Source organism: Geotrypetes seraphini, chromosome 9, assembly GCF_902459505.1.
Source record: "Geotrypetes seraphini chromosome 9, aGeoSer1.1, whole genome shotgun sequence".
Lineage (NCBI taxonomy): Eukaryota > Metazoa > Chordata > Amphibia > Gymnophiona > Dermophiidae > Geotrypetes > Geotrypetes seraphini.
In genome coordinates, this window is record NC_047092.1 from 71,292,291 (window position 1) to 71,318,905 (window position 26,615).

General features: G+C 44.7%; 1 protein-coding gene across 11 annotated transcripts in view; it reads left to right on the forward strand.

The window, feature by feature from the left end:
- The window catches only part of SLC16A7 (solute carrier family 16 member 7), a 323,799-nt gene that overhangs the window by 140,302 nt on the left and 156,882 nt on the right, over window positions 1-26,615 (forward strand). For 3 of the 11 annotated variants that reach the window (XM_033959547.1, XM_033959551.1, XM_033959546.1), the window contains exon 3: window positions 21,663-21,784. The exons of the other annotated variants lie outside the window; for them this stretch is intronic. The gene's annotated coding sequence lies outside the window, so the exon portion shown is untranslated. The remainder of the gene's footprint in view (window positions 1-21,662; window positions 21,785-26,615) is intronic. 11 annotated transcript variants of the gene reach the window in all.

A 26,615-nucleotide genomic window follows, 5' to 3' on the forward strand; every position in this document is an offset into this window, starting at 1 on the left:
ATCATATTTCCCTTCAGCCGTCTGTTTTCCAAGCTGAAGAGCCCTAACTAAGATAAGTATCTGTCCCTCTTTATTTTCCTAGCTCCTTTCCTATAACCCTTCATTGTAGCTCCTTTTCAACCTAACCCTGTAAACCGTGCCGAGCTCTATGCTTGTGGAGATGGTGCGGTATACTAACCTAAGGTTTAGTTTAGTTTACTATTTAAATTAAATTAAATTATTATGAGTGATATCTATTGAAAAATATACAAAAAATATTTATAAAAACAAACAAAAGATTAAACTAATTGATTCTATGAAGATCGGGTTTTTGTGATTTGTTTCACAATAACCATTGAGGCATTTTTAATAGCCCTCTGATGATCAAAATCAAAATTTTCCTATGCATAGAATGTATTTTATTACTGCTATACTTATAGTGCCTTATCCTTTGCTTTGCTACTGTTATTAGTCCCCAAACATGTATTCAGTCCTTCACGCAGTACATAGGATTTATCTTACTGTTGTTCATCTTTTTTAATCTGGTGTTCTATTTGTCTGCTTGTATGTGAACTTGAGTGGCTTGCAGATTAATCTGCGAGCTTATAACGCTGGATGAGCCAGCGAAGATTGGGTTGGGGGGAAGGGTTAATTAGATATTAGCAGGTAAGTTAGGTAAGGGGGAGGGGTGGAAATAAGAGGGTAAGGATAGGCAGGAGAGTAAGTGAGGATTGGCTGGGGAATGGAGCTCTGGGATTGGAGGAGTTTATGAGGAGAATTGGTGGGCAGGGGAGAATTAGGGGTTTGGAGGAAGTGAGGGAAGGTTAGGGTTGGTGGGGAAAATTGTGCTCTTTAATTAATTTTTTTATTGGAATAGCCATTGAGGGGTTGTGGTGGGTAGTCCGGCATACTGTGGGTGGCTGTGTACCTGGTTCTGGAATTGATTTTCCTTCGGGTCAAGCACTGCTGGGCAGCCACTCCGACGGTGGAGGCATGAATAGGCCGCAGCCGCATGTGTATTTGGTCCAGAGTGGCTGCAGTGAATTGGAAGGGGTTTGTGCACTTCGGCGGGAGTGCAGGAGAAGTCGAAGTCAGCTGTTTCTGACTTCCGTTGTGGGCTGTCTGGATCCGGATCCGGTTTTTATTGCTTTGCAGACTGCCGGATTCAGCAGCGCTCCTTTATAGTGCAAGTATTTGTGCTGACCTGTAGAAGAGGGAATGAGTTGTGGGTGTTTGTGGGAAGTTGGTGGTCTAGTTGGAGGTGGGGCTGGGTTTTTGTGGTGGGGGGTGCTTGTTAGGTGGGGGTGGGAGTGTGTGCTAGGTGTGTGTGTGGGGGGGGGTGTATTTGGAGGCTGTGGAATTTTGTGTTTGCCATGGCACCTGCCAAAAAATCTGATGGTTCCAGGGGAGGGAAGGGTGGGGGAGCTCGGCAAGGTTGGGCTGAGGCAGTGTCCAGGCCTGTTGGTGCGGTGGTGGCATCTGGAGGTTCCCGACATAGAGTGGGTGTTGTGAGTCGTCGTGGTGCAGCATCACGTCCGAGAGTGGGCCCAGTGTCTTCAGCAGGTGGGACACGCAGGCGTGCTGTGGAGGCGGCTGTTGCAGACCCTTTACCTGGACCTTCTGGCACTGCTCCTTCAGCTGCTTTGGGTGAGTTTATGGGAGTTATGTAAGACTTATTAGCAGGTGTTGGGGGGTCTGCTGGGTCTGGGCAGGTGATCGGAAGCCCGTTAGTAAAAGGTTGCGTGACCGCAAGTTTTTTAAAAAATTTGAGACATGTGGTCAAGCGTTTGGATAGAGAAAAGAAACAGAGGCGAGGTGTTCTGGGGGATCCGATGGCAGCTTAGCAGTCTTCGGACTCTTATGATTCTTCGGAGCCTTCTTCTATTTCTTCTTCTTCTGAGGATGAGGGTGCGCTGGGTTTGGTGGGGCAGTCTCGCCCGGTTGGTCAGGTCCCAGTAGCTGGGTCAGTGCCAAGTACCTCTGGTGCTGCTGTGGTGGGTGTGTCTCGTCATACCATTTGTGAGATTGCTCCGCTTGATTGTGGTATTACTAAATAATTGTGGCAAAAAATTTTGAGAGGGAAATTTGTGGACGTGTTTAGTTTGTTAGAAAAGGAGCATGATAAAAGTGATAACAAAAAAGATGATGGTAAGGTTGAAGGCTCTCGTAAGAAGTCTCATGTACTGTGGACTATCATGAACTGGTTGTTGGGATTTAATATTTATGCGGCGGTGGTTGGTGCAGCTCGGCCTGTTCTATATGCAGGTTTGTTTCGTTATGCTGATATGATTTTAAGTCAAATGTGCTGGGTGGAGAGGACTTACAAAATAGTTGAAGGATAGAGAGGTCAAAATTGTGGACTAACTATACTGTAAATAAGACTTGGCATTTGAAGTCTAAAACCTTTCTTTTCTTGGGTTCCTTGAAAAAGACCCTCGAAACATGGTCCATGTCGGGACCTGTAACAACTCTTTAAGTTAAGTGAATTTATTTTTCTTGCCACTGAAAATCTTTATTGTTATTACACAAAGAGCATTTTGCCATAGCCAACATTTTTATATTAAAGCAATACACTGTGATGGGACAGTGTGTTCGGCTATAGGAGTCTAGGCTCTTGGTCAGATCACACATTTTCTGAGTGTATGTGAAGAATGTATAGATGCAATTTATATATTTATACTTTCAGTTCCATATTGAGAAGTCATATTTACAGTATTGATATGATTTTACGGGCATATCAGACTTATGGGGGCTGGTCGTGGTTAAACTACGATGAGTAGTTTCGTAAAAGTCTTACAGCTGACAAATCCTGGGCGTGGAGTTATCGGGATATAGATTTATGGTTGGGGGAGATGACGCAAGCCAGGTCTTGGTCCTTTCGTCCCAGCGGTTCCTTTGGATCTGGGTTTTATGGGGGAGCCTCTGCAAGTGGAGTCTCAGCTCCCGCGGTACAGCAATTTACCTCGGGGTTCATAGGCCAGGGGGGGGGGAGATGCTGGGCCATCAGCTGGTCGAGGGGGGACCCAGTACCTTTTGTTTCCAGTTCAATGCTGGGCGGTGTGAGAGGGCATCCTGTAAATACCAGCACCTTTGCAGTCAATCCCACCCAGTTCCCACCCAGCCTTTCGGTGTGCCAGTAGTGGTGGGGGAGGCCGGGGTGCAGGATTGCGGCCCTCGGGATATTTGCCGGTGAGCGTGCATGGCTAAAGCCCCTTCGCCTATTAATTTGGAAGTTTTGGATGTCTGGCTGCAATGTTATCCGGTGGAGGATGCTGCGCAGTTGTTGTGGGAGGGTTTTCATTTGGGTTTTGTTATTCCTTTTGCTGCCCCCCCCCTTTCACATTTGTGTCATAATGCGTCTTCGGTACAGTTGCATGTGGAGGTGGTACAGGATAAGTTGAAGAAGGAGTTGGGTTTGGGAAGGATTGCTGGTCCTTTTTCGGTCCCTCCCTTACCAGATTTTGTGGTGTCACCTTTGGGGGTAATACCGAAGAAGGAGTTGGGGAAGTATAGGCTGATTCATAATTTGTCTTTTCCCCCGGGGCGCAGTGTGAATTTGTTTATTAATCCTTTGTTCTGTTCTGTGCAGTATTCTTCTTTTGATGTGGCAGTGTCTATGCTGCGCAGTTTGGGTCCAGGGGCCTTATTCGCAAAGGCGGATATAGAGTCTGCCATTCGTTTACTTCCTGTCCATCCTGATTTCTTTCATTTGTTGGGTTTTCAGTTCCAAAATGGTTATTATTTTGATAAGTGCATGCCGATGGGGTGTTCTGTGTCCTGTTCTTATTTTGAAGTCTTTTCCTCTTTTCTGCATTGGGTCACAGAGCAAGTGTCAGGTTGTGGATGTATTATTCATTATTTGGATGACTTTTTGTTTGGGGGTCCAGTGGGTTCCATCCCAAATGAGATGGTGGCAGCATTTGGGGTGGTAACTAAGAGTTTGGGTGTGCCATTGGCATCAGAAAAATCAGAGGGGTCTGCTACTTCCTTAGTTTTTCTGGGTGTGGAACTTGATTCTATTCGGATGGAATCTCTGCTACCTTTGGCTAAGGTGCAGGCTTTGTGTCTGGCTATTAGGGAGGCTTTGGGGAAGTCTAAGTTGACTTTGCCAGAGATTCAGTCATTGGTGGGCCACTTTAATTTTGCGTCTAGAGTGATTCCAATGGGTCATGTTTTTCTTGCCGTTTGGTTATTCTTTCCAGGGGTCTTATTGAAAAGCATTTTAGGGTACGCCTGACGGTGGGTGTTAAGGCTGATCTTCGGCTCTGGTATCAGTTTTTGCAGAGCTTTAATGGTGTTTGTGTGTGGCAGCAAGAAGCGGTCTCCTCAGTAGATTTATGCCTGTTTACTGATGTGGCGGCAGGTTTTGGTTTCGGTGCCTATTTTGGGGGAGGTTTTGGTTTCGGTGCCTATTTTGGGGAGCTTGGTGCGCTCAACCTTGGCCGGTCTGGTGGCATGAGCGGGGGTAGGGTGCTAATATAGCTTTTCTGAAATTGTTTCCTGTTTGGGTAGCAACTATGATTTGGGGTGATCGTTTGCAGCATAGGAAGGTGGTGCTGTTTTCGGACAATGTAGCGGTGGTGCAGGCTGTTAATGCGCAATCAGCTCATTGTCCGTTGCTGGTGGAATTAATGCGTCTGATTGTGCTCCGTTGTTTGCAATTAAATATTACTCTGACTGCTCAGCAAGTTCCAGGCTTGCTTAATGAGATTGCCGATGCCTTATCTCGTTTCCAGTGGGCCCATTTTCGGACTTTAGCCCCCATGGCAGACGAGGAATCTACTGTGATGCCGGTGGAGCTGTGGAGCAGAGTGCTGGATTCTTAACGGAACTGCTGCGGAATAGTCTGGCTGTGAATACCTGGAAATCCTATCGCTCTGGCTGGCACCATGTTCTGCTCTTTTTGGCAGATCCAGTTGCTAGTGGCGGTCTGCCTTTTTCGGTGCCTATGATGGTGCAGTTTTTGGTTTTTGCCCAGCAGTTGGGGTGGTCGGTAGGTGTCATGCGCTCTTCCTTAGCGAGCGTGGCATTTCTGTCTCAATTATTGGGTTATGCTAATCCTTGTGTTGCGTTTTTGGTAAATAAATTATTTCAAGACTTTCAGCGTTCCAGTAGTGCTCAGGGTTTGAGGTCTTTGCGTTTGCCTCTTTCTCCAGCAGTGTTACTGCAGTTTTGGGATGCTTTGCCTACTGTTTGTTCTGATGCCTTTGAAGTGTGTCTATTTATGGTGGCATTTAGTGTCGCCTTTTTTGCAGCCCTGAGTATTAGTGAGCTGCTGGGGAGACTGGATTGTTGGTTTCAGATGTGGTTTTGCAAGGGCACTGTTTGCGTTTGTGCATTCATAGATCTAAAACTGACCAAATGGGTGCTGGAGTGTGGGTGGTGTTACGAGCACTGGGGGCTGGGTTGATGTGTCCAGTCCTTTGTGCACGGGAGTATGCGGCGGTGCGACCTGTTGAGGGCTTCTTTTGACTCATTCATGCCATAGTGAGAGAGCAAAATAGCACGCCGCAATATTGGTCCGGAGCCCTGACGCAGCTTGAGGGCGAAACGGCAGCTAGCTGGACGTCGGCGAGGACTGGTGGGGATGCAGTAACATTTTTGAATCATTAATTAACCCTGCCCTGCAGCTAAGTAACTTGATTTTCAGTATTATTAAGTTCAAAATTTTTTTGATGTACTCAAGTGGTGTTATAGCAGGACAGGAGGGGGATCCAGAGCCAGTGAGGAATCATTCCCTTTCCAGTGCAGGTGCACAGTCTAGCAATGCACGGGGATCTGAGGCTCTCCCCTTAATACAGTTTAAAGTGCTTTAAATGAGCTGGAAGATATTCTTCAATGATTTTGTGATAGTTTCAAGAAGTTAAAAATACATTGAGAAGGGTATTAGATTGGATACGTGATTGTTTCTTTATCATTCCTGTATATGATTTTGGGTCATAAAACACCTATTTAGTGGAGAGTTTTCTCGGCTCCTTAGGGGACACATAGCTGACCCGCTCTGCCGGTTATATCGACAGGCTATTGAGAAGGGTCAGTTTCATGCAATATCTAATCAAGCATTAATAACAATTCTGCCTAAGCCAGGTAAAGATCCCAGTCTATTTGAATCTTATCACCCCCATCTCATTAATAAATGTGGTCCTGAAGATTTTGGCTAAAATCTTGGTGGACCGCTTGGCTCTTATAATTCCACAGTTGGTGGCTGAGGATCAAGTTGGTTTTGTGAAGGGTCGTCGGGTGGGGCATAATGGCCGTAAGTTATTATTGGCTATGGCTCATTGTGATTTTCACCGCATGCCTTCTCTGGTCATTAGTTTTGACTCCGAGAAGGCATTCGAGTGGGTTGAGTGGGCCTTTCTCTTTCCTTTACTAGAACGCTATGGGATTACAGGATTCTTCTTGTGTGCCGTACAAACTTTATATTCTAATCCAGCGGCTGCGGTCTTAGTCAATGGTCAAGTTTCTCTGGTATTCCCGTTAGGGAGGGGGATGCGGCAAGGTTGCCCGCTCTCCCCTTTATTATATATTTTGTTTCTTGAACCCTTATTGATACAGATCAGACAGCATCCCCCGTTGTCGGGGGTAGAGGTGGACGAGTCTTCGATACGCTGTCTGGCTTTTGTGGATGATATTATTGTGATCCGCATTCGACCAGAGGATACTTTGTCTGTCTTATTGGAATTGTTCCATAGTTTTGGTGAGGTCTCTGGGTTAAAGCTCGATGTTTCTAAATCAGAAGCTATGTCTCTATATCTCACTGTACCCGTAGTTTGGCCTAACTTTCTCTTGAAGGAGGCACCCATTGAGGTCAAATATTTGGGTTGTTATATCCCTTCAGACCTGGGGAAGTTATATGATTTTAATGTGGGCCCATTATTTAAAACATCTATTGGGAGCTTGCGGCTGTGGGACTCCCTCCTTCTGTCGTTGACAGGTTGTATCTATCTATATCAGGGGTCTCAAAGTCCCTCCTTGAGGGCCACAATCCAGTCGGGTTTTCAGGATTTCCCCAATGAATATGCATGAGATCTATGTGCATGCACTGCTTTCAATGCATATTCATTGGGGAAATCCTGAAAACCCGACTGGATTGCGGCCCTCAAGGAGGGACTTTGAGATCCCTGATCTATATATTATGGTTCACAGTCATAAGCGCATGGGACAAAGCGGCACCGATATTAGAGAGCAGACAGTTGAGCGCAAGACTCAAGTGTGCTGCCATAAAAGTTTATTTTAAAGAGCTCCGACGGGGTGTGTGAGGGGGAACCCCCCCAGTTTACTTAATAGTGTTCGCGCTGCCGTTGAGGGTGGTTTTGGGGGGTTGTAACCCCCATTATAGAGAAAACTTAACATTTTCCCTATTTTTTAGGGGAAAAGTTAAGTTTTCTGTATAATGCGGGGGGGGGGGGGGGGGGTTTACACCCCCCCTAACGGCAGCTTTGCCTATTGTGCTTTTGTCCCGTCACCATATAATATGATGCTGGTTCCTCGCTGGCTATATCTTTTGCAGACTTTGACTGTATAGCTCAAATGCCGTGATCTGGATGTTTTGCATAAATAACTTCGGGCATTTCTTTGGGGGGTATGTGGCCCTGGTTACCATTACAAATGCTGATTCTCTTGGTGCATGGGGAGGGGGGTTTCGGTCTTTTGGACCTTTGGATATATAATTTAGCTTGTGGACTGCAGATGTTGCAAGATTGGTGTCTTGAAATGTCTATTTCCCTTAATTTCTCACTCGAACGGTATATGCTGACTCCCCGCTCGGGGTTATACCTTCTTCATGCTACCTCCTCTCACTTGTCTACTTTTCTGAAAGATCATGTGGTTTGGTCCTATATGCAATGGCGCTAGAAATTGCTGTGTAAGGCCTTGAAATTGAATTTTTGTGTATCCCCATTTTTTGCCCATAGCGGGGAACCCGGATTTTTTTCTGGAGAGTGAGACTCGTATTTTCATGTTTGGCATGATAAGAGTATTAAACGGGTAGGAGATGTTTTATATGAAAGTGGTTGTATCCTCACTCCCTCGGAATTTATGTTCATTTTTGATTTGGACTCTTTGGATATGTTTGGGTACTTCCAGCTTCAACATTATATATCTAGCTTGGATAGTTCTGCTCTGACTGCTGCTATTTCTGAATGGTTATGCTATTATACTTCTACTCTTTTGGCTCTTCCCCCTGATACCCTATCCCATAATTTGGCGCAGGCTTGGAGCGTGGATTTAACTGTTGCTATAGCCTCCGATGTTATTTCTCAGGGGTTTTGGCATGTTGCTGTGGTCTCTTGTAATATGTCTCATAGGGAACAGGAATATAAGTTTTTCCATAGAGCTTTTATTTCTCCCTGATGGGCATTTAAGGCTGGGTTTGCTGAGCGGGATGCTTGTATCAAATGTGGTCAAACTCGCACCACGTTGGGGCATTTGTTTTGGACCTGCCCTAACATACAACGTTTCTGGGCTAGAGTATGAGCTTTTCTTGTGTCCTTGTTGCCCTTCCTGCCTGTTTGTATGCCGCTGCTTGCCCTTTTTTATGTTGGGAGTGCTCTGGGGGGTTTGTCTGGCGGTCACTGACTTTTGGTGTCTAAGGCATTACTGCTAGCTAAGAAGGTGATCTTTGTGTTCTGGCGGATGGCAGCTACTCCTTCTGTGGGCCAGTGGAAACAGTTTATCTTCGAACTAGCTCGGGTGGGAAGCTGGGTGGCTGGAAGAAATTTCAGGATATTTGGGTAGTGTATTGGGCCTCCTTACCACATAGGGTGAGAAGCCTTCTCCTTAATTCGTAATTAAGGCTTGGAGGAGGGGGGTACTGGATTAGTTGGTCATCTAATCTGCTCTATCTCTTGTTCTTTTCTTTTGTTGATAGGTTAGGCCTCAAGCTGTCCTTTGTGAACTTTGTCTACTCCAATGTCACACTCTGGGGAGGGGGTTGGGTTGTGGAGGGGTGCTTGGGGTGATCTGGGTGGAAAAATTGAAAAATTCCTGTTGGGCAGTGGTTATAGGATACCCTCTATTTTGATTTGCACTCGATCTATTTGTCGAGCTATGTGTGCTGTTATGTATTACTCATACTTGTATTGTTTCTGTGCATTAGCACATCCAGTTGATGTATATTTTCATATTTTGCTTTTCGAGCCTTTTGTGCTCGTAATGGAGTGCGGTCTCTACCTCTTGTTTGGTTGTTCAACTTTTGCTCAATAAAAAGATTAATTAAAAAAAAAAAAAAGTGAGGGAGAACAATTTTGACAACTTTGAATTCATTTGCTATCTTTCTCAATTCATTTGTGGTATACAGTATGTAAGCAATAATAATGTGCAGACCTGATTCAACAGCACCTAGGACAGGGGGAGGGCAATTCTATAAGAGGTTGCCTACTGTTCTTTACAGAATACTAGCAAAAGTGGCTGAAAACACACATTTAAAGTATGAAATTGAACATATATGCCAGCCCTATAGCCGTTATAAAAAATCACCACCTACTTGTATGTTATTTAGATTACTACAGAGTGTGACAAAACCTGTAGCCAGCTTTGTCCCTGTAAGGGATAAAAGCAGAACATGGTCCCTGGTCAGAAGAGCTGATCAGGTTAAAAGTGAAGTTGTGGAATTGGCTGACTACCCCTCAGACCGTGAGGTAGGTCAGGAGAGGTATGAGCATAGGAATACCCAGCAGAGAGCACCAGTTCCGGGCAGGTACACCAGAAAGCCTGAGGGACTTTTATTGAGAAGTGGAGTCCCAATGCTGGAAGATATGCTCATTACCAGCCCAGGAGAAATCTGAATTATTTCCCTAGGGATTTCCTGCCCAACACTGCTGTTCCTAGGAGAGAAGGGTGGGGCTTTAACCCACATAAAAGCAGAGCATGGGATCACAGTAAGGAGAGCAGGGACGGAGCTAGAGCTAACGAGCTCAGGCAGTGGCAAGAAAAGCAGCAATGCCTTGATGCAGATGAGGGAAGAAGTCTCTCTCCTCCAACCCACAGCAGTGAGGACGTAGATATGACCGAGAACTGCCTCAGCTTAACCCCAGTTGCTGCTGAGCAAGGAGAGGCAATGGATGTCTCTGAACCACTGCTGGAAGCTGGCTATTTCCATACTGACATGGAGGTTAGTTCCCAAGGGGAATAAAGCAAGGCTATGATTACGCGCTGGCTCTCTGTAACCTGAGACCAGCTAGCCTTGATTAGAGAGTGCAGGGGAATCTCTCCCTTTCACTGTGGGACGGCCTGGAGGGCAGTGTATGTTCAATGAACTTTATCTATGCTTGTGTGAAAGCTCCCCTAAAAGCCTAAGTAAAGTTTACAGCTTATCTAATGCCCTGCTGTGTTCCTTCTAGGAAGCCCAGCAGATATTAATGAGCTTTGAAGCCTGCTCTGCAAAGCATACCCGTGTCTCAGTTAGGTGAGCTGAAACGTTTGTGGAATCCAATTGCCAAGTTGGTAACTACAATTGCGCTGCCTGTTTCCACAATAAATTAGCAAAGTTTGAAAGTTTATTTTCATGGTATTTCATTTACTTTAAACCCTGGTGAAGAGGACTATATTTGGACTAGCAAAGTCCAGGGAATTGAGACTGTATGTCACATTTGTAGCTCAAGCCATTCTGACAACTACAAGACATTTTGTGTTTATGTTTTTTCACTCCATGCGGTTGGCTGATGGTATTCAGACCCCCGGGTTTAATAAAGTCCAAGAACATTCTTTTACTAACTACTCTCAGTGTGGCCTTGCAGACTAGGCCGGAGCCTAGGTCTGTGGTAACCTGGAAAGCCTTCCTCCTACCTGAGGAGGCCACGCCGACAGGCCAGATCTCAACACAACTAATCCCTCTGCTGGTTAGAGCAAGGGATAAGTGTGTCACAAGAGATATGTGGTTAACTATGGGAGGAATAGCTACTGTAGAGAACTAAGTGAGGATCTTGTATACTTTTCCACCCAAGATTGTAGAATGAAAAGAAAAATATGGTAAGGAGAAATCGTGGAGCTGGTCACACTCTGACACCTGAAATATCCTTAAAGGGACACACAGGATAATTACTCCTAGTACTGCTAAATCTATAGAGCTACAAAGTAACATGCTGCTGTACAGATATATGGAAGAGTCACATGGTCTATAGGTCTATATTATGGACTAATCAATGAGCAAACCATACAGAGAAAAAAATGTTTAGAGATGAATTAAAGCAATAAAGCCATAATTAGGAAGACATAAATTAGATGGATGATCCCATTGTTGTATTCTCTACATTGGCTTCCTATTCACTATCAGTTTAAGATCCTATGGGGCTCATAATCAAAACATCTAAATGTTCAACAAAGCACCTAAGGCGGCACTTGGATGGGTTTTTTTTTTTTTTTGCCAAAACCGTCCAAGTGCTGATAATCAAAACTCATTTCCTGGACTTCTAGCGGGACATTTTACCCACTGTGTGTCCAGAAAGCAAAGGGGCATGCTGGGAGGCGTGATATGGTTGGGCTTTGGGTGGCCTTATACTTGGACATCCTACAGCTATAATCAAATGTTTTGCAGGATGTCCTGGATGGAACTTAAGACATATCAAGCTAGACCCTTTTTAGAAGCATCTAAGTACCCAAAAGGTGCCCAAACTGACCAGATAAATACTGAATGGATTAACTGCTGACCCCTCCACATTCCCCCAGTGGTCATAGATCCCTTCCTACCATCTGTAGCCGTAAGGGCTATTGGGGTGGGAGCCAGATGGATATTGGAGAGGGGGGGGCTCAGTACAACTTTTAAGGTGGTTTTGGTGAGATATATATGTGACATCCTTTATGTGACTTTCATAGCAGTGTCCTCTAAGGCGTCCTACTGCTCTGCTGGCATGTCTGTGGGGCCAGTACATCATAATGCTGACCCCTCCCATGAACAAATGCAGCTCATTTAGATGTTTCCAACTTGGATTATTTTTTTTGGTCAAAAACTGGATATAACTTTGGACATTCTGGCAGTCTAGACGTCCTGGTGATCTAGACGTCTAAGTAGATGATTTAATAAAAATAAAAAATTGGATGTTTTAGGAAATGACCTTTTTTTGTACTTCCGATTTGGACGTTTTGTTTGAAACGTCCAAATCAGATTTAGGTGTTTGTTTTGAAAATGACCCCCAAGTCTCCTTATAAAAGCCTATCATTTAGACACTCTCCTCTTACTATTCCATAAACACTCAATCAGACTTTATGTTCCCTTGATGCCTATCGCCTTGTACTTCCATTGCCAAAGAAAGCACATTGTGAATCAACTAAAGTCTGTCCTATCAATGTTATGGTATTGTTAATTATTTATAATTTTATTAATTTTGTAAACCACCTTGGCTTTCTTTTAGATAGAGTAATATAACAAATCTGTGTAATAAACAATACACTGAAGAAGGAGGAATTTCAATTGAAGCTACATATAATTAGGCTTCTTATAAATCTGTTAATAAGAGAAGCCAGTGGGATGAGTGGGACTAGGCAAGCTCAACGGACTGAGTGGTTATTTTCTGCAATCGTTTATGTTGTTGGAATTTTTTTTTTAATTCTTTATTAATTTTCAAATCAAATACAAAGTGCAAAGAATATACAATCAATTAATGCATTAAACAGGATATACATTCAAACAAATAATGATACACAGTATATTCCCCCTCCCTCCCACCCTCCCTGAATGTGTGTAAAGGTCAATTAGGAATTAAAGGCTTATTCGATTACCCAGTTTTAACAAATTCCGCTAATGGACCCCATGTTTCCTTAAATTTGTTATTATGTCCCATTTGTTCAGAATTCATTCTTTCAAATCTATAATATTGACAAAGTTTCCCACCAAAAGTTAAAGTTCAATCTGTCCCAGTTCTTCCAATTTCTGTTATTAACTGCATAGCTAACCCCGTCATAATAAGAAGCAGTCTGTTTTTCTTTTGAATCAGTTGGACTCTTAGGTTGCAATAAAATCCCAAATAAAACAATGTCATTCGACAGTGGATTAGAAGCCTCCAATATCCTATTAATTTTACTCCAAATAGACTTACAAAAATTGAGCATCAAGGGACAATAAAACAACAAGTGCGTTGTTGGAATTAGGGTTGAAGGGATCCCCTTGTCAGTTTACACAGCCTACTTGAAAAATATCTTTATTACCACATTGATTTCCATTCTTCAATAAAATTTGATTGGAAGTATGTTTTAAAGTTGTATAGTATACTGAAGTTATCTACCACAGATAGGCAACCTTGTACTCAGTTAAATTATTTGGAAAATAATTTGAAGGTCAGTGATAAAACTATTTCTGTTCAAGGTCAGATTTCCCTGCTCCAAGCCTCAGTCCAAGCAAAGGATAATTCCATAAAGAATAGTAACTGTGTCCTTCATGGAAAATGTGAGGTTATCAGTCATTCTAACAGGAGAAATAACTTGCATCTTCTTAATTTTCCAAAACTTCTTTTTTTTTCCTTCGTCAGTTATTGACATATTCAAATGCTGCCTCCAGGAAGTTTTCAAGATATCAGGGACAGCTGTCTCTCCAACTTGTAAAATATATTATTTGACTTTGTCTAAATATATTGAGAGGATTCAGAATAGTTTAAATTTAACACAATTTCTGGAATGCTTTGGAGCGGAGGAACTGTTCAAGGACACCTTGCCAATTACTCATGTGAATCAGATTAAAACTAGAAAGAGAATTTATTCATAAATATTGCTCTATGTGAGCAAAACAACACAGGTGAGTTGAGGCAGATTTATGAGTCTACATTAACAGTTTCTCTGGGATAATTTTATAAGTCACTTTAGCTTATGAAATCATATTTTACTTAAGTAGGCACTTATAAAATTATCTGGAGTTATACATAACTTACATAAAAGTAGACACTCAGAAAACAGTATCTGCTTTTATATATTACTGGCACGGAGCCATTGTATGGACAAGTATAGGCATTTTATCCCCTGGGGATGAAACACGGGCAGAGCAGTAGAATCTATACTTTTTTCATATCTTTTGCAAAATATGAGCATTTGTGCCAATTCTTTCTGACGCATGCATACACAAAGTTACTTCTACCTTGGAACAGTTTAAAAGGGCCATGTATGCATCTGTATACCTTTTTATAAACAGTTTCAACCTTTGTGGCTGTGTGTCTTTCCTGGCTTTGTACCATCTATAATATTATCTAATATCTATGCAAAATATTATTACAAGTACCATATTTATTATATTTGAGGAAAAGCTAAACAGGTTAAAACTTCAGCCTAGAGAAAAGATTGCCAAGAAAAGATACTGTACGATAGAGGTCTGTAAAATCATGAGTTGTTTGGGATAGGTTAGTGGGCAATGGTTTTTTATTCTTCTAAATAGTAGTAAGGGATATTTCAGGAAGCTAGAAGGTAGTACATTTAAAATGAAATTGTAGAAGGTATTTATTATAATTCCCAATTAAATTGCAGAATTTCTTGTTGGTGGATATAGTGAAGCCATTACCCTGAGTTAAAAAACAAATTCCTAGAGAAAAAGTTATTAAGCTGCTATTAGACATGTAGATTTGAGAAAACCACTGCTTATCTGTGGTTATGACCTAAAAGTCATGGGTCTGTTCTCTGGGATCATGGTGAGTACTTGTGACCTAGATTAGTCATTGATGAGAACAGGATGATGGGCTTGATGGACTTTGGTCTCACAGTTTGACAATTCTTAATGATCTTGGTACAAGTTCCGGGCCTTTGGAAAATTTGGGCATTTTTCTATGGGATCTGATATTAACTTTTAACTCCTTGGAATACAGTGTTAATTAACCCCCACCCTCCCCTCTTTACAAAACCGTGAAAGTGGATTTTAGTACAGGCCGGTGCGCTTAATGTGCTGCTCCCGATGCTCATAGAACTCTATGGGCTCCTTTAACTAAGCTGCGTTAGCGGTTTTAGCGTACACTTAGCACGTGCAGAATAGCCGTGCGCTAGATGCTAACACCAGCATTGAGCTGGTGTTCTAGCCACATAGCGTGGGTTTAGCGCACGCTAAAATTCTGCACGCACTAAAACGCTATCACAGCTTAGTAAAAGGAGTCCTATGAGTGTTGGGAGCAGCAAAGTCGTATTCATTCAGCATTACCTTGAATAGCAGTCTTACATATTCTTAAATCATCCTCTCTCAGACCTCAGCAGTGTTGCTGTGTGCAATAAAATTTGCAACACACGCAGACTCTACACATCCAAAGTCGGCAAGGAGCAGCAAAGAGCATTCAGCACGCCAGCCAGTGCTAAACGCTGTCAAAATTTTTTTTTTAAAAAGGGGGGTTAAAAAACAGTCGTCAAAGAGCAACAAAGAACAGCTGTGTTATTGTTGTTTGTGACTTATTTTGAATTTGTTCATTTAACTGTAAGTTTAATCAAGCCTTTTAAATATTTTTTATGTCTTAAGTTTCTAGGTTGTCTGATCTTTTAAACTGTTTTATTTATCTGCTACTTTTATTTTTTTAGGCCTCTACCAACCTCTTCCTTCGCCGCTGCAAAACGGCGGCGCTGCTGACCCCGCCCACTCGTGCATGCCGCAAAGGCGCGCGCCAAAGGAGCACACCTAAGGAGCAGGTCCTGCTCCTTAGTGTGCTCCTTTGTGCGCCTCCTAAGTGTGCCTCCATACTGTCTTATTTCACCTTCAAATACACAAGTTTTGTTTTACTTCTTTTATTAGGCAATTCATTCTTTAGCATGTCTGTCCCTTATCTTCCTATTCCTGTTCATTGGGGCCATCGCCCAATAACCATTCCTCTTGACCCTCCTAACGCAGACTCACATTTCACCAATCTTGCACCTATCCAGATACATCAGGGGTCTAACTTACCATGCACTAACTCTACAAAAATTGGACTTATTAACTCTAGGTCTCTCAAATCTAAACATCACCTCATTTCAGATATTATCTTACAAAACAAATTTGATTTTCTTTTCATCACTGAAACTTGGCTCAGTAAAGGAGAGGAGAGCTACTTGACCTTCTCTTGTCTCCCCGGCTATACTCATCAATATAACCACCGTTCATTAAAGAAAGGAGGGGGCGTAGCAGTAATCTATCGTTCTCATATCTTAGCCGACTTTGAATTTTCAACGAATAACAACAATCCATTAGAATATTTGGAAGTTAAATGCAAATCTCCTCCTTCATTAAACTTTTTACTGCTATACATTCCTCCACCCATTAATGTTTCAGTAATGACCCATCTGCAATCCATAATTATGGATTTCTGTGTTACTTCAGCTAATCCGATTATTTTAGGGGACTTCAATATTCATTTTGAAGACTCCAACAACACTCTCACTTCAGAACTTCTTACTTTTCTAAATGATCTAGAACTAAGTCATTTAATAACCGACCCAACTCACATAGCCGGCCATACCTTGGATATGGCACTACCGTATTTTCGCGGATATAACGCGCGCGTTATACGCGTTTTTACCTACCGCGCATACCCCTCGCGCGTTATATGCCTGAGCGCGGTATACAAAAGTTTTTAAACATAGTTCCCACCCCGCCCGACGCCCGATTCACCCCCCCAGCAGGACCGCTCGCATCCCCACCCCGAACGACCGCTCGCACGCGCTCCCACCCACACCCGCATCCACGATCGGAGCAAGAGGGAGCCCAAGCCCTCTTGCCCGGCCGACTCCCCGACGTCCGATACATCCCCCCCCCCCGGCAGGACCACTCGCACCCCCACCCCGAAGGACCGCCGACTTCCCGACAATATCGGGCAAGAAGGGAGCCCAAACCCTCCTGGCCACGGCGACCCCCTAACCCCACCCCGCACTACATTACGGGCAGGAGGGATCCCAGGCCCTCCTGCCCTCGACGCAAACCCCCCTCCCCCCCCAACGACCGTCCCCCCCAAGAACCTCCGACCGCCCCCCCAGCCGACCCGCGACCCCCCTGGCCGACCCCCACGACCCCCCCACCCCCCTTCCCCGTACCTTTGGTAGTTGGCCGGACAGACGGGAGCCAAACCCGCCTGTCCGGCAGGCAGCCAACGAAGGAATGAGGCCGGATTGGCCCATCCGTCCTAAAGCTCCGCCTACTGGTGGGGCCTAAGGCGCGTGGGCCAATCAGAATAGGCCCTGGAGCCTTAGGTCCCACCTGGGGGCGCGGCCTGAGGCACATGGGCCCAACCCGACCATGTGTCTCAGGCCGCGCCCCCAGGTGGGACCTAAGGCTCCAGGGCCTATTCTGATTGGCCCACGCGCCTTAGGCCCCACCAGTAGACGGAGCTTTAGGATGGATGGGCCAATCCGGCCTCATTCCTTCGTTGGCTGCCTGCCGGACAGGCGGTTTTGGCTCCCGTCTGTCCGGCCAACTACCAAAGGTACGGGGAAGGGGGGTGGGGGGGTCGTGGGGGTCGGCCAGGGGGGTCGCGGGTCGGCTGGGGGGCGGGCGGAGGTTCTTGGGGGGGGCGGTCGTGGGGGGGGGGGGGGGTTTGCGTCGAGGGCAGGAGGGCCTGGGATCCCTCCTGCCCGTAATGTAGTGCGGGGTGGGGTTAGGGGGTCGCCGTGGCCAGGAGGGTTTGGGCTCCCTTCTGGCCCAACTACACAAAGGTACGGGGAAGGCGGGTGGGGGTGTCGTGGGGGTCGGCCAGGGGGGTCGCGGGTCGGCTGGGGGACGGGCGGAGGTTCTTGGGGGGGGCGGTCGTTGGGGGGAGGGGGTTTGCGTCGAGGGCAGGAGGGCCTGGGATCCCTCCTGCCCGTAATGTAGTGCGGGGTGGGGTTAGGGGGTCGCCGTGGCCAGGAGGGTTTGGGCTCCCTCCTGGCCCGATATTGTTGGGGAGTCGGCGGTCCTTCGGGGTGAGGGTGCGAGTGGTCCTGCCGGGGGGGGGGGGATGTATCGGACGTCGAGGGGGGGCATCAGGCTTTCAGGATGGGGACAGACCTTCAAGGGGGGACAGGACTTCAAAGGAGGACAGTGCACGGAAAGTCAGGGGGGGTGAACGGAGAGTCGGGACAGCGCACGGAAAGTCAGGGCAGTGCACGGAAGTCAGGGGGGGTGAACGGAGAGTCGGGACAGCGCACGGAAAGTCAGGGCGGGCGAAAGGAGCGTCGGGCATCATGCGCGGTATACCCGTGAGCGCGGTATACAAAAGTTTTTGTACATGTCATCGTGATTTCTGCGCGCTATACCCGTGTGCGCGTTTTACACGGGTGCGCGTTATATCCGCGAAAATACGGTAATCTCCTCTTCCCAAAGTAACAATTTTTCAGCACCTTTAATTACACCTGTTCCATGGTCTGACCATTTCTTAATTTCATTCCAAAAACTCATTTCAAAGCATCATAGTATTCTAAAACCAAAAACAATAATCACTAGGAAATATAACAAGTTGAAAGCTGCTGATATATCTTCCAATTTTCACCTCTCCCTCGAACAATTAGTCAATTCACCCATAGACGAACAAGTACAAATATGGAATCACTCTATTGTCAATCTTCTCAACTTAGTTGCTCTGACGTCAGAGAAAGGGCGGGACCGCCGGAAGAGGAAGCAGCGCAGACGCAGGGCTCACAGAAGGGCCGGGTCCGCTGGCAGAGGAAGCAGCAGGACAATGGTAGGAACTTCTACATGATGGGGGGGGGGGTCGGGAGGCTGTGGGGGTGTGAGTGGTCCTTCGGGGTGTGGATGCAGGTGCGAGTGCGTGCGAGCGCTCCTTCGGGATGGGGGTGCGAACGGTCCTGCGGGGGGGTGAATCGGACGTCGGGGGGGGGGGTCATCAGGCTTTCAGGGTGGGGACAGGACTTCAAGGGGGAGAGGAGAGTCGGGGCGGGCGAAAGGAGAGTCGGGTGGTGACGGGAGAGTCGGGGCGGCATGCACGGTAAACGGGTGTGCGCGGTATATAAAAATTTATTTACATAAATTACAGTTTCCCGCGCGCTATACCCGTATGCGCGTTTTACACGGGTGCGCGGTATATGAGTGAGAATAAGGTACCTATCCTATATTTATTGTAGTTCTTCCCCATCTGTCCTTTTGTAGCCGTATGTTTGTGTAAGTCACTTGTCTTCCCTGTTTTAATATGTTTAACCTGTTTTTGTGTAATTTTATTATGTTAACCGCTTAGAAATTGGATTAAGCGGTCAAACAAATCTTTAATAAACTTGAAACATTCAGTGCGTCAGCCAGTGCTAAACACTGCTTTCATGGTTTTGTAAAATAAAAAGGGGGGGGGGGTAAAAAACAGTTGTATTAGTCAAAATTAAAGTTTGTCAATATTGCAAGAAGTTCATTAGTTTTAGCTGCCAGATTGTGAGGCTCATTTTCAAAACATTTGCACAACATTTGCCACATTTGCACAACCTCCAGACAGCCACCCCTTGCAGCGGGAGGGATGCACACTCTATCCTGCCGTGTAGCACAACCCCTAGAAACACCGTCCTCTGGCAAAAGAAGGGATGCCCACTCCCTTCTGCTACCGTCGCACACCCTCCCAACACCCACTTTTAGCAGCGGGACAGATGCCCACTCCCTCCTGCTTTGTCACACAATCCCCTGACGCTACTACCTCCCCTTCCGCCATCGCTCAACCCCCCATGACAACTTCCTCTGTGCCCCCGATGCCCCCCACCCCTCCCTACCTTCCTATGAGGGTCCTTAAGTGCCTGGGACAATCAGAGCTTTAGGCCCCTCCACAGCGCATCCGAGGATGCACTGGGAAGGGGCAGGCCCACCATTTTGTAAGAGGCAGGCCTGCCAACCGGAGGCGATAGGCATTCCTTTGGCCAGACTTGGTCAATATTGTAGGGAGGGTTGTGGGGGCATGGGGAGTTGGGGGTTGGGCCACAGCGGGAGGGAGTGGGCATCCCTCCCACTGTAGGGTGAAAGGGAGTAGTAGTGTCGCGGAGGGGTTATGTGACATGGTGGGAGGGAATAAGCATCTCTCCCATTGCCAGAGGTGGGTGTTGGAAGGTTGTGTGATGGTGGTAGGAGTGGGCATTCCTTCCACTGCCAGGGAGGGGTGTGTGTCGGAGGGGGCTGTGTGATGCGGCGGGAGAGAGTGGGCATCTCTCCCATTGTCAGGGTTGGGTGTACGGAGATTGTGCAAGCGTGGTGGGAGAGAGTGGGCATCTGTCCTGCTGTTCTTTGATTTATTTTTTTTTTTTTTTAATATTCAAACCTTGTTTTATGAGTGCATCAGTTTGTGAGTGTTTTGCAAGACCAGCAAAACATTCTTGCAAATCGTGACTGGCAAAACCGAGCATTGACTCGATTTGTGAGTCCCCCCACCCACAAATGCTGCCCTCCCCGCGAACCGGCATCACCCCTCCTCGCAAACGCCCGCCCCCCCATGCGAACTGGCATCCCTGCCCACCCAAACTGAAAGCTTACCCCCCAGTGTGGCAACGGCACTCAGCACCAACCCACAGGAGATGCCGGTGCCAGTGCCCGAAGATCGTGCCTCTCCTCCGACTGAGCCTTGAGCATCTGCGCATGCTCAAGGTCTTCTGGCTCTCGTTCTATCCGAGAATTTCAGAGAGAGGTGGGAGCCAGAAGGCCTTGATCATGCGCAGATGCTCAAGGCCCAGTCGGAGGAGAGGCATGATCTTTGGGCACCGGCACCTCCTGTGGGTTGGTGCTGCATGTCGGTGCCACATTGGGGAGTAAGCTTTCAGTTTGGGCGGGCGGGGAATTCCAGTTTGCACGGGGGGGGGGCATTCGCGAGGGGGGAGATGCAGGTTCACAGGGGGGGGCAGTGTTTGTGGGCTGGGGGGCCATGCCGGTTCGCGGGGGGAGATATGGAAGCGCACAAGTGGCCTCGGGGGTGGGGGGAGGGGTCTTTTGGGGAAGTGGTGAGGTGGGGTGGAGCAGCGCTGGTGGCCGGTGGGGGGGGAATGGGAGGTGAAACGAATCAAATGAGTTTACCTTACTTTCTATGAGGAAACTCTGATATAGGAGTAAATTGGTTTACAAGCATGCTTCTGGAACAAATTATGCTCGTAAACCAAGGTTCCACTGTATGCGTGTGCATTCTGTGCATATGCTGATCGCTACCGCCAGCAACTCATCTCAAGTAAATTTAACGAGCCTACGTGAACATCCACAAATCTCATTTGCATGCGAGTTCTTTTGAGAATGACTTGCCTTTTTGAAATCATTACAATAGCGACCTCAGTAGCAGCCCATCGGATTTTGCCATTAAGTGTTGAGAATCTTTCCCTTAGTTATTTATATTACCTATGTGAAGGTACTCCTACACACTTTGTTTTACTGTATTGTGGATTTCCTTGTCTCCTTTAGCTTTGTATGCAAAAGTGTCAACAAATCTTAAAGGGACTTTTTTTTACTAAAGCTTAGTGTGTGCTAAATGCTAAGAAGCCCATAGCTATAAAGTTGGCTTCTTAGCATTTAGCACAAAATAAACTTTAATAAAATGGCCCCTAAGAGAACAGAGCTGACATAGCCTTTGCAAGGTACAAAGTTAAACACAACATATTTGCGCATTTTTAGGGATTCAAAATAAGAAAACACTCAAAATGACAGATGTAAAAGCATGTATACCATTTTAGTCTGCACTTTGTAACACTTGGGAGGAATGACAGCTTCCAAATCTTTCTTTTAACTAGCTAAGAGCTCTCTGTTCTTGGTTTTGGAGTTGTTCCCACTTGTGAGCTAAATATAAAATCCCTCCCCCTCCCCCTCCCCTTCTTCCTTGCAGAAATCTTCTAGTCTGAAATGTTCTTATATTGCATTCCATGTTTGAGATCTCTCCACGGATTTTGATAATGTTCAAGTCTGGGGTCTGTGAAAGTCATTCCAAAATCTTCATCTTTCTTTCATGTAAGTAATTCATGGTTGATTTTGAGGTTTCCCCCTCCCCCCCAGATCATTGTCTTATTGAAAAAAAAGTCTACCTGTTTTCAGCTTCACTTTCTTCAATGACTGTGGGACATTAGCTTCTAAGATTTGTTGATATTTAGTTGAATCCATTATTCCTTCCACATGTACAATATTTATTGTGTTACTAACTGACACACAGCCACAACACAACAGTTTAAGAATTGTATGTTAGTATTTTAACATCTGTGTATATTTGTTCACCTTTGTTTATGTGCTTTCTTCTGTAACCCGCATAGGTTTTTGGTTCTGCAAGATATGAATGTTTTAAATAAATAATTAATTAATGTCTCTGGTACGTTTAGATAGATTATGAGCCCACTGGGATTGATAAGGGTAATGCTTGAGTACCTAACTGTAAACCGCTTAGATAATTTTGATAGGCGGCATTTAAATACCTAAAATAAATAAATAAATAACCATAGCTACAACCACAAAGCATAATTGATCCACTCCCGTGCTTAACATGTACCAAAGTAATTCTTGACTTCACATGCTTCAGCCTTTTTTCCCCAAATACATCTTATGCAATTGTGACCAAATAGTTCAAATTTTGTTTCCTGAATCCAACAAGCTGTATTCCAAACAGTTTCAGGCTTATTAAAATTTTCTTTACCATACTAAGATGACTTCTGTGATGAGATGGTAGAAAAGGGTTTTTTTTTCTTCCTGAGAACACTCTCATTAAGATCATTGCTGTGTAAACAGTGCTGAACTGTGGACCTATGGACATCTTCTCCAGTTTATTTGCTGTAATCTGTAGTTTCTGTATTGCATATCTGATTAGGTGTTGTTTTTTTTTAAACAGTTGTCAGCATTTTTTTTCTCGGTTTTTAAGATTTTGCCTTGACTACAGCAGTTCTATAAAATTTCCATTTCTTAACAATGGTTCCAACAGTTGAAATTGCTCTCTGGGAGTTCAGAGATTTTTATATATATATATATATCTTTCCTATGCTTTGTAAGAGTGTTATATTCATTTTCAAATATTCCAACAGAGTAGCACGTCGTTGTTGGAAGTAGACATATCAATCGCAAGCTGAGAGGTTAGACGGCTCAAGAAATGTATTTTTTCAAACATGGAATTATTCTTCAGCTGACTAATTGACAGTCTAGCAAGTCACTAATGCGTAAATTCTATATATGGCAACTTAAAAATACTATTCTATAAACCATGCTTAAAGTTAGGCGTGGTTTATAGTAAAGTGCTTTTGCCCACTTGCCCAGGAACCATTCCTAACTTTTGTTACAGCCATTTGCACCAATAAGAATGTGGCAAAAATACCCGTACCTAAATTTAGATAAAGATATCCTTAATTTATAACTATGCGCATGACATGCCCGTTCCGCACCCCCTTTTTTCATTTGAGCATAAAATGTAGGTGTGGATCCCATGCCTAAATTTACATGGGTAATTGATTCTACTTGGTGCCAATAATAACTTGTTAAAATGCCAATTAGTGGCACAAAAAAGCTTTTTGTTCAGTTAAATTGTGCTCTCAAATTGGCTGTGTGCCCAAATTTGCACTCACAATTTTCAGTACTTTTGATAGAATTAAGGGGCAAGAGTCTCTAAGGCTGATCCTCTATTATAGAAATAAGGCATTAATCACAAGATCAATTGTGAAAGCAAGCAGCAAAATTTCTGGTGTCCTAAGCAGAGCTAAGGATCACCCGTAAACGGCCTTAGATCAGCCTTAGAGACTCTTGACAAAGGCATAGGTGCCAAAACACTGTCAAGTTTTGAGTCTTCGAGTCTTTGCAGTGCTACCATCAATAAAGTGAAGTTTGAATTCAAGTCCGGGGCTGAGTTGTTGACATCTTAACCTTAAAGAATAGCACATAGTGCACTTACATGCGTAAGTATTGCTTTTCTGTGAATTTACCTGCAGAAAGCTATAGACTTGCCTTTTAAGGGTTCCTTTTACTAAGCTGCGGTAGTGGTTTTAGCACGCGCTAAACGCTAACGCCTCCATTGAGCTGGCATTAGTTTTTCCGCATAGCGTGGGGGGCAGCATGCGCTAATCTGCAGCGTGCGGTAAAAACGCTACCGCAGCTTAGTAAAAGGAGCCCTAAATCTTTGGGGCCTCACTTTTAAAACAGTATGAATCATCTGAGGGATGTTCAAAATTATGCATCTGCCATAGTCACTTTCTTATTAGTTTCAATCTGATAAGATCGACAAATAGCAATGATGTGTTAAAATTTGCAGATATGTCCAGTTAAATTCTGTACCAGTAGAGGTTTGTATCATTTGTGGTTCATTTAGGGATCCTTTGAAACATACAGTTTGACTAAGGGAGCCTGACATTTTTCACACAGAAATATGTAGTGCACACCATTTCAGTGGGAAAATTGGACCTGAAAATAGTAGCAAAAGGTTTTATTCTATCTCATTGCAGTAATCTTGATTGTTTTGTAACATTCTTAAGAAGTATAAGTCAAGGGTTTAATATGGCATTTCAGCATAGTTGGATTGGGGGTTGGCTGTACTGAGGTACTGCATTGTATTAAAGGGGCTTATCACTTCAGCCTTAAAGGAAAGTCAGGCTTCTCAGTAAGTTTGAAAGTCTCAGCAGGAGAAAATAAAAACAGTATTTTGGGAATAAATTCTCAGTTGAAGGGAATATATGAGGTATAATTCTGAGCAGCTGAGACTAATTTGCATGTGTCTTTTTATTAAATGCCTGGAATAATTTAGGAATCTATCTGCTAAGCTGTATTATTGCCATAAAGCGTGTGTTATTTGTTGATATGGCAAATTAATTGTGGAAATGTACATTATTCAGTGATAACCCAGCTTGCCAGCCTAAAGGAAATGAAATAGTAATGAAATGCATTGCGTGCAAACATGTTAAATTCAAACTCATTACCATGTAGAAAGAATAATATGGCTTGCTTTAAATTTCATTGTGCTATTCTCCAAAAAGTTTATTACACCTCATGGATGCTTTGTATCCATGGCCTGTCAGATACATAGTTTTCAAAGGGAAACCAGGGTTCCCCTTAAATCCCATGGGCCATAGTGCTGCAAGTATTTTAAATATCATAATTAACAGTATAAACACATACAGTTTTGCAAAATAAAATCCCAACATGTACCTGAGCTAGACTACTCTGGATTTATCCACAGCTCTACCTCTTTACCCCAAGAGAATCAGTATACACACTGTTGATAGTACATGTGATTTCCCTTCAAGAGGGGGAGGCGGGGCAGGATTAATCAATAGGCCAAGTAGGCTTGTGCCTAGGGCCCGAAATGGTCAGGGGGGGCCCGATGAAGGAGGGCATCAACATTGTTTTTTCCAAACAGAGATGGGCCCCTCCAGCATCGATCGGCAACGCGGGCCCCACCCTGATTGGCAACGCGGGCCCCCCCCATCGACGGAAAGTAAGACAAGCAAGCAATGTGGGTAAGAAAAGCAACAGGAACTGTAATTGTATAAACGGTGCTGCTTGCCCAAAGCTTCCCTCTAACTCAGCTTCCTTTTTCCGCCTGGGCACATGGTAGGGTGGGGTGGGGCAGGGGGCCCAGTGTACTTGTGTGCCTAGGGGCCCTTGATGAATTAATCCTGCCCTGGGGGGAGGGCAGTATCCAAACTGGTGCTGTCCTCGGGGATACTCTTGTTTACTTGTGAAGAATCCCTTTAAAAATTGACCTCACAAGATTTAAAAGAAGGTCTAAAAAAAAAGAAAAAAAAAATTTTATAAAACATTTACCTATTCAAATCAGCAGATATCAGTTTAAATGTAGAAAAGAATAAATTGGGAGTCACAAGCCTTTTCTGCACAGATGCTGCCCTATTCATTAATTCAAATCAATTCACCAAGTCACTTCTGTGAATTGATTTGTATCGATTTCTTCTCTGAAAACATCAGACTCACCAATTGATTGATCAGCACCCTCCCACAACCACATCCAGTGAGACCTGGCATACCTCCGGACCTCCTAAAGTAGCAGCGGCGCCAGTAGAGGCAGTATTTAAAACAGGCTGTTTGTGATCTGCCTCACTGGGGCCTATCCTCTGCCGCATCACTGATGACGTGGCAGGGGAAGCCCTAGCAGGGCAGGTAAGGTCGTGAGCAGCCCATTCAGAGCGCTGCTTCTGCTGGCTGGCCACCACTGCTGCTGCTTTAGGAGGCCCAAAAATATGTTAGATCTCATGGGGTGAGGGGTGTTCGGTAGGTGATGTTTAGGGGATAGGAGAGAGGGATGGAAATCTGCTGCATATAAGGGAGAGAGGAAGAATTGTTGGACATAGGATGTAGGAGAAGAAGGTGGAAATACAACAAAGAGGTAGAAAAGGGTGAGGGAAAAATCCTGCATATATGTGGAGGAGATGGAAACATTCACGGACAAGAGAGAGGGAGAAATGTTGGACATAGGGTAGAAGGCAGGGAGAGATGGTGAATGAGGAGAGAGAAAAAAATGTTGCACATGATAATGGCGGGGAGCAAGGGAAAGATGCATGGAGGGGAATAGAGAGGTTTGACACAGGGTACAAGGCAGGGAGCAAGAAAGAGAAATGATAGACAGTGGGAAAGAAACAGAAATGTTGGATATGGCAGTGGAAGGGAAGGTACAGAGATGGAAGATGTATGGTGAGCACAGAGAAAGAAGAAAATTTCAAATGGACAGGAGACGCTGGCGAGCAAGTTAACAGAAAACAATCAGAAACCAGAGGCTGGGACCAACATGATTTGAATAATAAAATGACTAGACAACAAAAGGTGGAAAAAGCAATGTTTTTTCTATATTGTGATTACAATATGT